Raw genomic sequence first — 13,155 nt, forward strand, 5'->3', positions numbered from 1 at the left:
GAGATGATTTCACAGAACACAAAGAATTTTCTCAGAAAGCTTCATTCTCTTTGTTATCGGAGGATATTTCCTATGGCCCTATAGTCTTCAAAGGGATCCGAAATATCTGTTCTCAGATTCCACAGAAATAAGGCTAGCAAAGAGATCCACGAAATACAGATGTAACTCTGTGAGATGAATTAAGAGAACACTCAGAAGTTTCTCAGAAAGCTTCTTTCCAGATTTCACCTGAGGATATTTCCTTTTTCACCTTAGCCCTCTATGGGCTTCCAAATATCACTTTGCCAATTCCACAAGAACTGTCTTAGCGAAAGGCTTCTTGAGGGGAAAGCTGTAACTCTGTGAGATGATTTCAAAGAACACAAAGAAGTTTCTCAGAAAGCTTCTTTCTCTTTTTTATCGGAGGATTTTTCCTTTGGAACTATAGTCTTCCAAGGGATCCGAAATATCTGTTATCAGATTCCTCAGAAATAAGGATAGCAAAGACATCCACGAAATACAGATGTAACTCTGTGAGATGAATTAAGAGAACACTCAGCAGTTTCTCGTAAGCTTCTTTCCGCATTTCCTCTGAGGGTATTTCCTTTTTCACCATAGCCCTCTATGGGCTTCCAAATATCACTTTTCCACTTCCACAAGAACTGTCTTAGCGAAAGGCTTCTTGAGGGGAAAGCTGTAACTCTGTGAGATGATTTCAAAGAACACAAAGAAGTTTCTCAGAAAAATTCTTTCTCTTTGTTATCGGCGAATATTTCCTTTGGCCCTATAGTCTTCAAAGGGATCCGAAATATCTGTTCTCAGATTCCTCAGAAATAAGGCTAGCAAAGAGATCCATGAAATACAGATGTAAGTCTGTGAGATGAATTAACAGAACACTCAGCAGTGTCTCAGAAAGCTTCTTTCCAGATTTCATCTGAGGATATTTCCTTTTTCACCGTAGCCCTCTATGGGCTTCCTAATATCACTTTGCCAATTCCACAAGAACTGTCTTAGCGAAAGGCTTCTTGAGGGGAAAGCTGTAACTCTGTGAGATGATTTCACAGAACACAAAGAAGTTTCTCAGAAAGCTTCTTTCTCTTTGTTATCGGAGGATATTTCCCTTGGCCCTATAGTCTTCAAAGGGATCCGAAATATCTGTTCTCAGAATCCACAGAAATGAGGCTAGCAAAGAGATCCACGAAATACAGATGTAACTCTGTGAGATGAATTAACAGAACACTCAGTAGTTTCTCAGAAAGCTTCTTTCCAGATTTCATCTGAGGATATTTCCTTTTTCACCGTAGCCCTCTATGGGCTTCCAAATATCACTTTGCCAATTCCACAAGAACTGTCTTAGCGAAAGGCTTCTTGAGGGGAAAGCTGTAACTCTGTGAGATGATTTCACAGAACACAAAAAATTTTCTCAGAAAGCTTCTTTCTCTTTGTTATCGGAGGATATTTCCTATGGCCCTGTAGTCTTCAAAGGGATCCGAAATATCTGTTCTCAGATTCCACAGAAATAAGGCTAGCAAAGAGATCCACGAAATACAGATGTAACTCTGTGAGATGAATTAAGAGAACACTCAGAAGTTTCTCAGAAAGCTTCTTTCCAGATTTCAACTGAGGATATTTCCTTTTTCACCTTAGCCCTCTATGGGCTTCCAAATATCACTTTGCCAATTCCACAAGAACTGTCTTAGCGAAAGGCTTCTTGAGGGGAAAGCTGTAACTCTGTGAGATGATTTCAAAGAACACAAAGAAGTTTCTCAGAAAGCTTCTTTCTCTTTTTTATCGGAGGATTTTTCCTTTGGCCCTATTGTCTTCCAAGGGATCCGAAATATCTGTTATCAGATTCCACAGAAATAAGGCTAGCAAAGAGATCCACGAAATACAGATGTAACTCTGTGAGATGAATTAAGAGAACACTCAGCAGTTTCTCGTAAGCTTCTTTCCGCATTTCCTCTGAGGGTATTTCCTTTTTCACCATAGCCCTCTATGGGCTTCCAAATATCACTTTGCCAATTCCACAAGAACTGTCTTAACGAAAGGCTTCTTGAGAGGAAAGCTGTAACTCTGTGAGATGATTTCAAAGAACACAAAGAAGTTTCTCAGAAAAATTCTTTCTCTTTGTTATCGGAGGATATTTCCTTTGGCCCTATAGTCTTCAAAGGGATCCGAAATATCTGTTCTCAGATTCCACAGTAATAAGGCTAGCAAAGAGATCCACGACATACAGATGTTACTCTGTGAGATGAATTAAGAGAACTCTCAGCAATTTCTCAGAAAGCTTCTTTCCAGATTTCATCTGAGGATATTTCCTTTTTCACCATAGCCCTCTATGGGCTTCCAAATATCACTTTGCCAATTCCAGAAGAACTGTTTTAGCGAAACGCTTCTTGAGGGGAAAGCTGTAACTCTGTGAGATGATTTCACAGAACACAAAGAAGTTTCTCAGAAAACTTCTTTCTCTTTGTTATCAGAGGATTTTTCCTTTGGCCCTATAGTCTTCCAAGGGATCCGAAATATCTGTTATCAGATTCCTCAGAAATAAGGATAGCAAAGAGATCCACGAAATACAGATTGAACACTGTGAGATGAATTAACAGAACACTCAGCAGTTTCTCTGAAAGCTTCTTTCCAGATTTCATCTGAGGATATTTCCTTTTTCACCATAGCCCTCTATGGGCTTCCAAATATCACTTTTCCAATTCCACAAGAACTGTTTTAGCGAAAGGCTTCTTGAGGGGAAAACTGTAACTCTGTGAGATGATTTCGCAGAACACAAAGAAGTTTCTCAGAAAGCTTCTTTCTCTTTGTTATAGGAGGATATTTCCTTTGGCCCAATAGTCTTCAAAGGGATCTGAAATATCTGTTCTCAGATTCCACAGAAATTAGGCTAGCAAAGAGATCCACGAAATACAGATGTAACTCTGTGAGATGAATTAACAGAACACTCAGCAGTTTCTCAGAGAGCTTCTTTCCAGATTACATCTGAGGATATTTCCTTTCTCACCATTGCCCTCTAAGGTCTTCCAAATATCACTTTGCCCATTCCACAAGAACTGTTTTAGCGAGAGGCTTCTTGAGGGGAAAGCTGTAACTCTGTGAGATGATTTCACAGAACACAAAGACGTTTCTCAGAAAACTTCTTTCTCTTTGTTATCGGAGGATATTTCCTTTGGCCCTATAGTCTTCAAAGGGATCCGAAATATCTGTTCTCAGATTCCTCAGAAATAAGGATAGCAAAGAGATCCACGAAATACAGATGTAACTCTGTGAGATGAATTAAGAGAACACTCAGCAGTTTCTCGTAAGCTTCTTTCCGCATTTCCTCTGAGGGTATTTCCTTTTTCTCCATAGCCCTCTATGGGCTTCCAAATATCACTTTTCCAATTCCACAAGAACTGTCTTAGCGAAAGGCTTCTTGAGGGGAAAGCTGTAACTCTGTGAGATGATTTCAAAGAACACAAAGAAGTTTCTCAGAAAAATTCTTTCTCTTTGTTATCGGCGAATATTTCCTTTGGCCCTTTAGTCTTCAAAGGGATCCGAAATATCTGTTCTCAGATTCCTCAGAAATAAGGCTAGCAAAGAGATCCACGAAATACAGATGTAACTCTGTGAGATGAATTAACAGAACACTCAGCAGTTTCTCAGAAAGCTTCTTTCTAGATTTCATCTGAGGATATTTCCTTTTTCACCGTAGCCCTCTATGGGCTTCCTAATATCACTTTGCCAATTCCACAAGAACTGTCTTAGCGAAAGGCTTCTTGAGGGGAAAGCTGTAACGCTGTGAGATGATTTCACAGAACACCAAGAAGTTTCTCAGAAAGCTTCTTTCTCTTTGTTATCGGAGGATATTTCCCTTGGCCCTATAGTCTTCAAAGGGATCCGAAATATCTGTTCTCAGATTCCACAGAAATGAGGCTAGCAAAGAGATCCACGAAATACAGATGTAACTCTGTGAGATGAATTAACAGAACACTCAGCAGTTTCTCAGAAAGCTTCTTTCCAGATTTCATCTGAGGATATTTCCTTTTTCACCGTAGCCCCTATGGGCTTCCTAATATCACTTTGCCAATTCCACAAGAACTGTCTTATCGAAAGGCTTCTTGAGGGGAAAGCTGTAACTCTGTGAGATGATTTCACAGAACACAAAGAAGTTTCTCAGAAAGCTTCTTTCTCTTTGTTATCGGAGGATATTTCCCTTGGCCCTATAGTCTTCAAAGGGATCCGAAATATCTGTTCTCAGATTCCACAGAAATGAGGCTAGCAAAGAGATCCACGAAATACAGATGTAACTCTGTGAGATGAATTAACAGAACACTCAGCAGTTTCTCCGAAAGCTTCTTTCCAGATTTCATCTGAGGATATTTCCTTTTTCACCATAGCCCTCTATGGGCTTCCAAATATCACTTTGCCAATTCCATAAGAACTGTTTTAGCGAGAGGCTTCTTGAGGGGAAAGCTGTAAATATGTGAGATGATTTCACAGAACACAAAGAAGTTTCTCAGAAAGCTTCTTTCTCTTTGTTATCGGAGGATATTTCCTTTGGCCCTATAGTCTTCAAAGGGATCAGAAATATCTGTTCTCAGATTCCACAGAAATAAGGCTAGCAAGGAGATCCACAAAATACAGATGAAACTGTGTGAGATGAATTAAGAGAACACTCAGCAGTTTCTCAGAAAGCTTCTTTCCAGATTTCATCTGAGGATATTTCCTTTTTCACCATAGCCCTCTATGGGCTTCCAAATATCACTTTGCCAATTCCACAAGAACTGTCTTAGCGAAAGGCTTCTTGAGGGGAAAGTTGTAACTCTGTGAGATGATTTCAAAGAACACAAAGAAGTTTCTCAGAAACCTTCTTTCTCTTTGTTATCGGAGGATTTTTCCTTTGGCCCTATAGTCTTCAAAGGGATCCGAAATATCTGTTCTCAGATTCCACAGAAATAAGGCTAGCAAAGAGATCCACGAAATACAGATGTAACTCTGTGAGATGAATTAACAGAACACTCAGCAGTTTCTCAGAAAGCTTCTTTCCAGATTTCATCTGAGGATATTTCCTTTTTCAACATAGCCCTCAATGGGCTTCCAAATATCACTTTGCCAATTCCACAAGAACTGTCTTAGCGAAAGGCTTCTTGAGGGGAAAGCTGTAACTCTGTGAGATGATTTCACAGAACACAAAGAATTTTCTCCGAAAGCTTCTTTCTCTTTGTTATCGGAGGATATTTCCTATGGCCCTATGGTCTTCAAAGGGATCCGAAATATCTGTCCTCAGATTCCACAGAAATAAGGCTAGCAAAGAGATCCACGAAATACAGATGTAACTCTGTGAGATGAATTAAGAGAACACTCAGAAGTTTCTCAGAAAGCTTCTTTCCAGATTTCACCTGAGGATATTTCCTTTTTCACATTAGCCCTCTATGGGCTTCCAAATATCACTTTGCCAATTCCACAAGAACTGTCTTAGCGAAAGGCTTCTTGAGGGGAAAGCTGTAACTCTGTGAGATGATTTCAAAGAACACAAAGAAGTTTCTCAGAAAGCTTCTTTCTCTTTTTTATCGGAGGATTTTTCCTTTGGCCCTATAGTCTTCCAAGGGATCCGAAATATCTGTTATCAGATTCCTCAGATATAAGGCTAGCAAAGAGATCCACGAAATACAGATGTAACTCTGTGAGATGAATTAAGAGAACACTCAGCAGTTTCTGGCAAGCTTCTTTCCGCATTTCCTCTGAGGGTATTTCCTTTTTCACCATAGCCCTCTATGGGCTTCCAAATATCACTTTTCCAATTCCACAAGAACTGTCTTAGCGAAAGGCTTCTTGAGGGGAAAGCTGTAACTCTGTGAGATGATTTCAAAGAACACAAAGAAGTTTCTCAGAAAAATTCTTTCTCTTTGTTATCGGCGAATATTTCCTTTGGCCCTATAGTCTTCAAAGGGATCCGAAATATCTGTTCTCAGATTCCTCAGAAATAAGGCTAGCAAAGAAATCCACGAAATACAGATGTAAGTCTGTGAGAGGAATTAACAGAACACTCAGCAGTTTCTCAGAAAGCTTCTTTCCAGATTTCATCTGAGGATATTTCCTTTTTCACCGTAGCCCTCTATGGGCTTCCTAATATCACTTTGCCAATTCCACAAGAACTGTCTTAGCGAAAGGCTTCTTGAGGGTAAAGCTGTAACTCTGTGAGATGATTTCACAGAACACAAAGAAGTTTCTCAGAAAGCTTCTTTCTCTTTGTTATCGGAGGATATTTCCCTTGGCCCTATAGTCTTCAAAGTGATCCGAAATATCTGTTCTCAGATTCCACAGAAATGAGGCTAGCAAAGAGATCCACGAAATACAGATGTAACTCTGTGAGATGAATTAACAGAACACTCAGCAGTTTCTCAGAAAGCTTCTTTCCAGATTTCATCTGAGGATATTTCCTTTTTCACCGTAGCCCCTATGGGCTTCCTAATATCACTTTGCCAATTCCACAAGAACTGTCTTAGCGAAAGGCTTCTTGAGGGGAAAGCTGTAACTCTGTGAGATGATTTCACAGAACACAAAGAAGTTTCTCAGAAAGCTTCTTTCTCTTTGTTATCGGAGGATATTTCCCTTGGCCCTATAGTCTTCAAAGGGATCCGAAATATCTGTTCTCAGATTCCACAGAAGTGAGGCTAGCAAAGAGATCCACGAAATACAGATGTAACTCTGTGAGATGAATTAACAGAACACTCAGCAGTTTCTCAGAAAGCTTCTTTCCGGATTTCATCTGAGGGTATTTCCTTTTTCACCATAGCCCTCTATGGGCTTCCAAATATCACTTTGCCAATTCCACAAGAACTGTCTTAGCGAAAGGCTTCTTGAGGGGAAAGCTGTAACTATGTGAGTTGATTACAAAGAACACAAAGAAGTTTCTCAGAAAAATTCTTTCTCTTTGTTATCGGAGGATATTTCCTTCGTCCCTATAGTCTTCAAAGGGATCCGAAATATCTGTTCTCAGATTCCACAGAAATAAGGCTAGCAAAGAGATGCACGAAATACAGAAGTAACTCTGTCAGATGAATTAACAGAACACTCAGCAGTTTCTCAGAAAGCTTCTTTCCAGATTTCATCTGAGGATATTTCCTTTTTCACCATAGCCCTCTATGGGCTTCCAAATATCACTTTGCCAATTCCACAAGAACTGTCTTAGCGAAAGGCTTCTTGAGGGGAAAGCTGTAACTCTGTGAGATGATTTCACAGAACACAAAGAAGTTTCTCAGAAAGCTTCCTTCTCTTTGTTATCGGAGGATATTTCCTATGGCCCTGTAGTCTTCAAAGGGATCCGAAATATCTGTTCTTAGATTCCACAGAAATAAGGCTAGCAAAGAGATCCACGACATACAGATGTTACTCTGTGAGATGAATTAAGAGAACACTCAGCAGTTTCTCAGAAAGCTTCTTTCCAGATTTCATCTGAGGATATTTCCTTTTTCACCATAGCCCTCTAGGGGCTTCCAAATATCACTTTGCCAATTACACAAGAACTGTTTTAGCGAAACGCTTCTTGAGGGGAAAGCTGTAACTCTGTGAGATGATTTCACAGAACACAAAGAAGTTTCTCAGAAAACTTCTTTCTCTTTGTTATCAGAGGATTTTTCCTTTGGCCCTATAGTCTTCCAAGGGATCCGAAATATCTGTTATCAGATTCCTCAGAAATAAGGCTAGCAAGGAGATCCACGAAATACAGATTGAACACTGTGAGATGAATTAACAGAACACTCAGCAGTTTCTCAGAAAGCTTCTTTCCAGATTTCATCTGAGGATATTTCCTTTTTCACCGTAGCCCTCTATGGGCTTCCAAATATCACTTTGCCAATTCCACAAGAACTGTCTTAGCGAAAGGCTTCTTGAGGGGAAAACTGTAACTCTGTGAGATGATTTCACAGAACACAAACAAGTTTCTCAGAAAGCTTCTTTCTCTTTGTTATCGGAGGATATTTCCCTTGACCCTATAGTCTTCAAAGGGATCCGAAATATCTGTTCTCAGATTCCACAGAAATGAGGCTAGCAAAGAGATCCACGAAATACAGATGTAACTCTGTGAGATGAATTAACAGAACACTCAGCAGTTTCTCCGAAAGCTTCTTTCCAGATTTCATCTGAGGATATTTCCTTTTTCACCATAGCCCTCTATGGGCTTCCAAATATCACTTTGCCAATTCCATAAGAACTGTTTTAGCGAGAGGCTTCTTGAGGGGAAAGCTGTAAATCTGTGAGATGATTTCATAGAACACAAAGAAGTTTCTCAGAAAGCTTCTTTCTCTTTGTTATCGGAGGATATTTCCTTTGGCCCTATAGTCTTCAAAGGGATCAGAAATATCTGTTCTCAGATTCCACAGAAATAAGGCTAGCAAGGAGATCCACAAAATACAGATGAAACTGTGTGAGATGAATTAAGAGAACACTCAGCAGTTTCTCAGAAAGCTTCTTTCCAGATTTCATCTGAGGATATTTCCTTTTTCACCATAGCCCTCTATGGGCTTCCAAATATCACTTTGCCAATTCCACAAGAACAGTCTTAGCGAAATGCTTCTTGAGGGGAAAGTTGTAACTCTGTGAGATGATTTCAAAGAACACAAAGAAGTTTCTCAGAAAGCTTCTTTCTCTTTGTTATCGGAGGATTTTTCCTTTGGCCCTGTAGTCTTCAAAGGGATCAGAAATATCTGTTCTCAGATTCCACAGAAATAAGGCTAGCAAAGAGATCCACGAAATACAGATGTAACTCTGTGAGATGAATTAACAGAACACTCAGCAGTTTCTCAGAAAGTTTCTTTCCAGATTTCATCTGAGGATATTTCGTTTTTCACCATAGCCCTCTATGGGCTTCCAAATATCACTTTGCCAATTCCACAAGAACTGTCTTAGCGAAAGGCTTCTTTAGGGGAAAGCTGTAACTCTGTGAGATGATTTCACAGAACACAAAGAATTTTCTCAGAAAGCTTCTTTCTCTTTGTTATCGGAGGATATTTCCTATGGCCCTATAGTCTTCAAAGGGATCCGAAATATCTGTTCTCAGATTCCACAGAAATAAGGCTAGCAAAGAGATCCACTAAATACAGATGTAACTCTGTGAGATGAATTATGAGAACACTCAGAAGTTTCTCAGAAAGCTTCTTTCCAGATTTCACCTGAGGATATTTCCTTTTTCACCTTAGCCCTCTATGGGCTTCCAAATATCACCTTGCCAATTCCACAAGAACTGTCTTAGCGAAAAGCTTCTTGAGGGGAAAGCTGTAACTCTGTGAGATGATTTCAAAGAACACAAAGAAGTTTCTCAGAAAGCTTCTTTCTCTTTTTTATCGGAGGATTTTTCCTTTGGCCCTATAGTCTTCCAAGGGATCCGAAATATCTGTTATCAGATTCCTCAGAAATAAGGCTAGCAAAGAGATCCACGAAATACAGATGTTACTCCGTGAGATGAATTAAGAGAACACTCAGCAGTTTCTCGTAAGCTTCTTTCCGCATTTCCTCTGAGGGTATTTCCTTTTTCACCATAGCCCTCTATGGGCTTCCAAATATCACTTTTCCAATTCCACAAGAACTGTCTTAGCGAAAGGCTTCTTGAGGGGAAAGCTGTAACTCTGTGAGATGATTTCAAAGAACACAAAGAAGTTTCTCAGAAAAATTCTTTCTCTTTGTTATCGGCGAATATTTCCTTTGGCCCTATAGTCTTCAAAGGGATCCGAAATATCTGTTCTCAGATTGCTCAGAAATAAGGCTAGCAAAGAGATCCACGAAATACAGACGTAACTCTGTGAGATGAATTAACAGAACACTCAGCAGTTTCTCAGAAAGCTTCTTTCCAGATTTCATCTGAGGATATTTCCTTTTTCACCGTAGCCCTCTATGGGCTTCCTAATATCACTTTGCCAATTCCACAAGAACTGTCTTAGCGAAAGGCTTCTTGAGGGGAAAGATGTAACTCTGTGAGATGATTTCACAGAACACAAAGAAGTTTCTCAGAAAGCTTCTTTCTCTTTGTTATCGGAGGATATTTCCCTTGGCCCTATAGTCTTCAAAGGGATCCGAAATATCTCTTCTCAGATTCCACAGAAACAAGGCTAGCAAAGAGATCCACGAAATACAGATGTAACTCTGTGAGATGAATTATGAGAACACTCAGAAGTTTCTCAGAAAGCTTCTTTCCAGATTTCATCTGAGGATATTTCCTTTTTCACCATAGCCCTCTATGTGCTTCCAAATATCACTTTGCGTATTCCAAAAGAACTGTCTTAGCGAAAGGCTTCTTGAGGGGAAAGCTGTAACTCTGTGAGATGATTTCAAAGAACACAAAGAAGTTTCTCAGAAATCTTCTTTCTCTTTGTTATCGGAGTATTTTTCCTTTGGCCCTATAGTCTTCAAAGGGATCCGAAATATCTGTTATCAGATTCCTCAGAAATAAGGCCAGCAAAGAGATTCACGAAATACAGATGTAACTCTGTGAGATGAATTAACAGAACACTCAGCAGTTTCTCAGAAAGCTTCTTTCCGGATTTCATCTGAGGGTATTTCCTTTTTCACCATAGCCCTCTATGGGCTTCCAAATATCACTTTTCCAATTCCACAAGAACTGTCTTAGCAAAAGGCTTCTTGAGGGGAAAGCTGTAACTCTGTGAGATGATTACAAAGAACACAAAGAAGTTTCTCAGAAAAATTCTTTCTCTTTGTTATCGGAGGATATTTCCTTCGTCCCTATAGTCTTCAAAGGGATCCGAAATATCTGTTCTCAGATTCCACAGAAATAAGGCTAGCAAAGAGATGCACGAAATACAGAAGTAACTCTGTCAGATGAATTAACAGAACACTCAGCAGTTTCTCAGAAAGCTTCTTTCCAGATTTCATCTGAGGATATTTCCTTTTTCACCATAGCCCTCTATGCGCTTCCAAATATCACTTTGCCAATTCCACAAGAACTGTCTTAGCGAAAGGCTTCTTGACGGGAAAGCTGTAACTCTGTGAGATGATTTCACAGAACACAAAGAAGTTTCTCAGAAAGCTTCCTTCTCTTTGTTATCGGAGGATATTTCCTTTGGCCCTGTAGTCTTCATAGGGATCCGAAATATCTGTTCTTAGATTCCACAGAAATAAGGCTAGCAAAGAGATCCACGACATACAGATGTTACTCTGTGAGATGAATTAAGAGAACACTCACCAGTTTCTCAGAAAGCTTCTTTCCAGATTTCATCTTTGGATATTTCCTTTTTCACCATAGCACTCTCTGGGCTTCCAAATATCACTTTGCCAATTCCACAAGAACTGTCTTAGCGAAAGGCTTCTAGTGGGGAAAGCTGTAACTCTGTGAGATGATTTCACAGAACACAAAGCTGTTTCTCAGAAAACTTCTTTCTCTTTGTTATCAGAGGATTTTTCCTTTGGCCCTATAGTCTTCAAAGGATCCGAAATATCTGTTCTCAGATTCCTCAGAAATAAGGCTAGCAAAGAGATCCACGAAATACAGATGTAACTCTGTGAGATGAATTAAGAGAACACTCAGCAGTTTCTCGTAAGCTTCTTTCCGCATTTCCTCTGAGGGTATTTCCTTTTTCACCATAGCCCTCTATGGGCTTCCAAATATCACTTTTCCAATTCCACAAGAACTGTCTTAGCGAAAGGCTTCTTGAGGGGAAAGCTGTAACTCTGTGAGATGATTTCAAAGAACACAAAGAAGTTCCTCAGAAAAATTCTTTCTCTTTGTTATCGGCGAATATTTCCTTTGGCCCTATAGTCTTCAAAGGGATCCGAAATATCTGTTCTCAGATTCCTCAGAAATAAGGCTAGCAAAGAGATCCACGAAATACAGATGTAACTCTGTGAGATGAATTAACAGAACACTCAGCAGTTTCTCAGAAAGCTTCTTTCCAGATTTCATCTTTGGATTTTTCCTTTTTCACCATAGCCCTCTATTGGCTTCCAAATATCACTTTGCCAATTCCACAAGAACTGTCTTAGCGAAAGGCTTCTAGTGGGGAAAGCTGTAACTCTGTGAGATGATTTCACAGAACACAAAGCTGTTTCTCAGAAAACTTCTTTCTCTTTGTTATCAGAGGATTTTTCCTTTGGCCCTATAGTCTTCAAAGGATCCGAAATATCTGTTCTCAGATTCCTCAGAAATAAGGCTAGCAAGGAGATCCACGAAATACAGATGGAACTCTGTGAGATGAATTAACAGAACACTCAGCAGTTTCTCAGAAAGCTTCTTTCCAGATTTCATCTGAGGATATTTCCTTTTTCACCATAGCCCTCTATGGGCTTCCAAATATCCCTTTGCCAATTCCACAAGAACTGTCTTAGCGAAAGGCTTCTTGAGGGGAAAGCTGTAACTCTGTGAGATGATTTCAAAGAACACAAAGAAGTTTCTCAGAAAAATTCTTTCTCTTTGTTATCGGAGGGTATTTCCTTCGTCCCTATAGTCTTCAAAGGGATCCGAAATATCTGTTCTCAGATTCCACAGAAATAAGGCTAGCAAAGAGATGCACGAAATACAGAAGTAACTCTGTCAGATGAATTAACAGAACACTCAGCAGTTTCTCAGAAAGCTTCTTTCCAGATTTCATCTGAGGATATTTCCTTTTTCACCATAGCCCTCTATGGGCTTCCAAATATCACTTTGCCAATTCCACAAGAACTGTCTTAGCTAAAGGCTTCTTGAGGGGAAAACTGTAACTCTGTGAGATGATTTCACAGAACACAAAGAAGTTTCTCAGAAAGCTTCTTTCTCTTTGTTATAGGAGGATATTTCCTTTTGCCCAATAGTCTTCAAAGGGATCTGAAATATCTGTTCTCAGATTCCACAGAAATTAGGCTAGCAAAGAGATCCACGAAATACAGATGTAACTCTGTGAGATGAATTAACAGAACACTCAGCAGTTTCTCAGAGAGCTTCTTTCCAGATTTCATCTGAGGATATTTCCTTTCTCACCATAGCCCTCTAAGGTCTTCCAAATATCACTTTGCCCATTCCACAAGAACTGTTTTAGTGAGAGGCTTCTTGAGGGGAAAGCTGTAACTCTGTGAGATGATTTCACAGAACACAAAGACGTTTCTCAGAAAGCTTCTTTCTCTTTGTTATCGGAGGATATTTCCTTTGGCCCTATAGTCTTCAAAGGGATCCGAAATATCTGTTCTCAGATTCCACAGAAATAA

The sequence above is a fragment of the Macaca mulatta genome, chromosome 7 (genome assembly GCF_049350105.2).
Source record: "Macaca mulatta isolate MMU2019108-1 chromosome 7, T2T-MMU8v2.0, whole genome shotgun sequence".
Classification (NCBI taxonomy): domain Eukaryota; kingdom Metazoa; phylum Chordata; class Mammalia; order Primates; family Cercopithecidae; genus Macaca; species Macaca mulatta.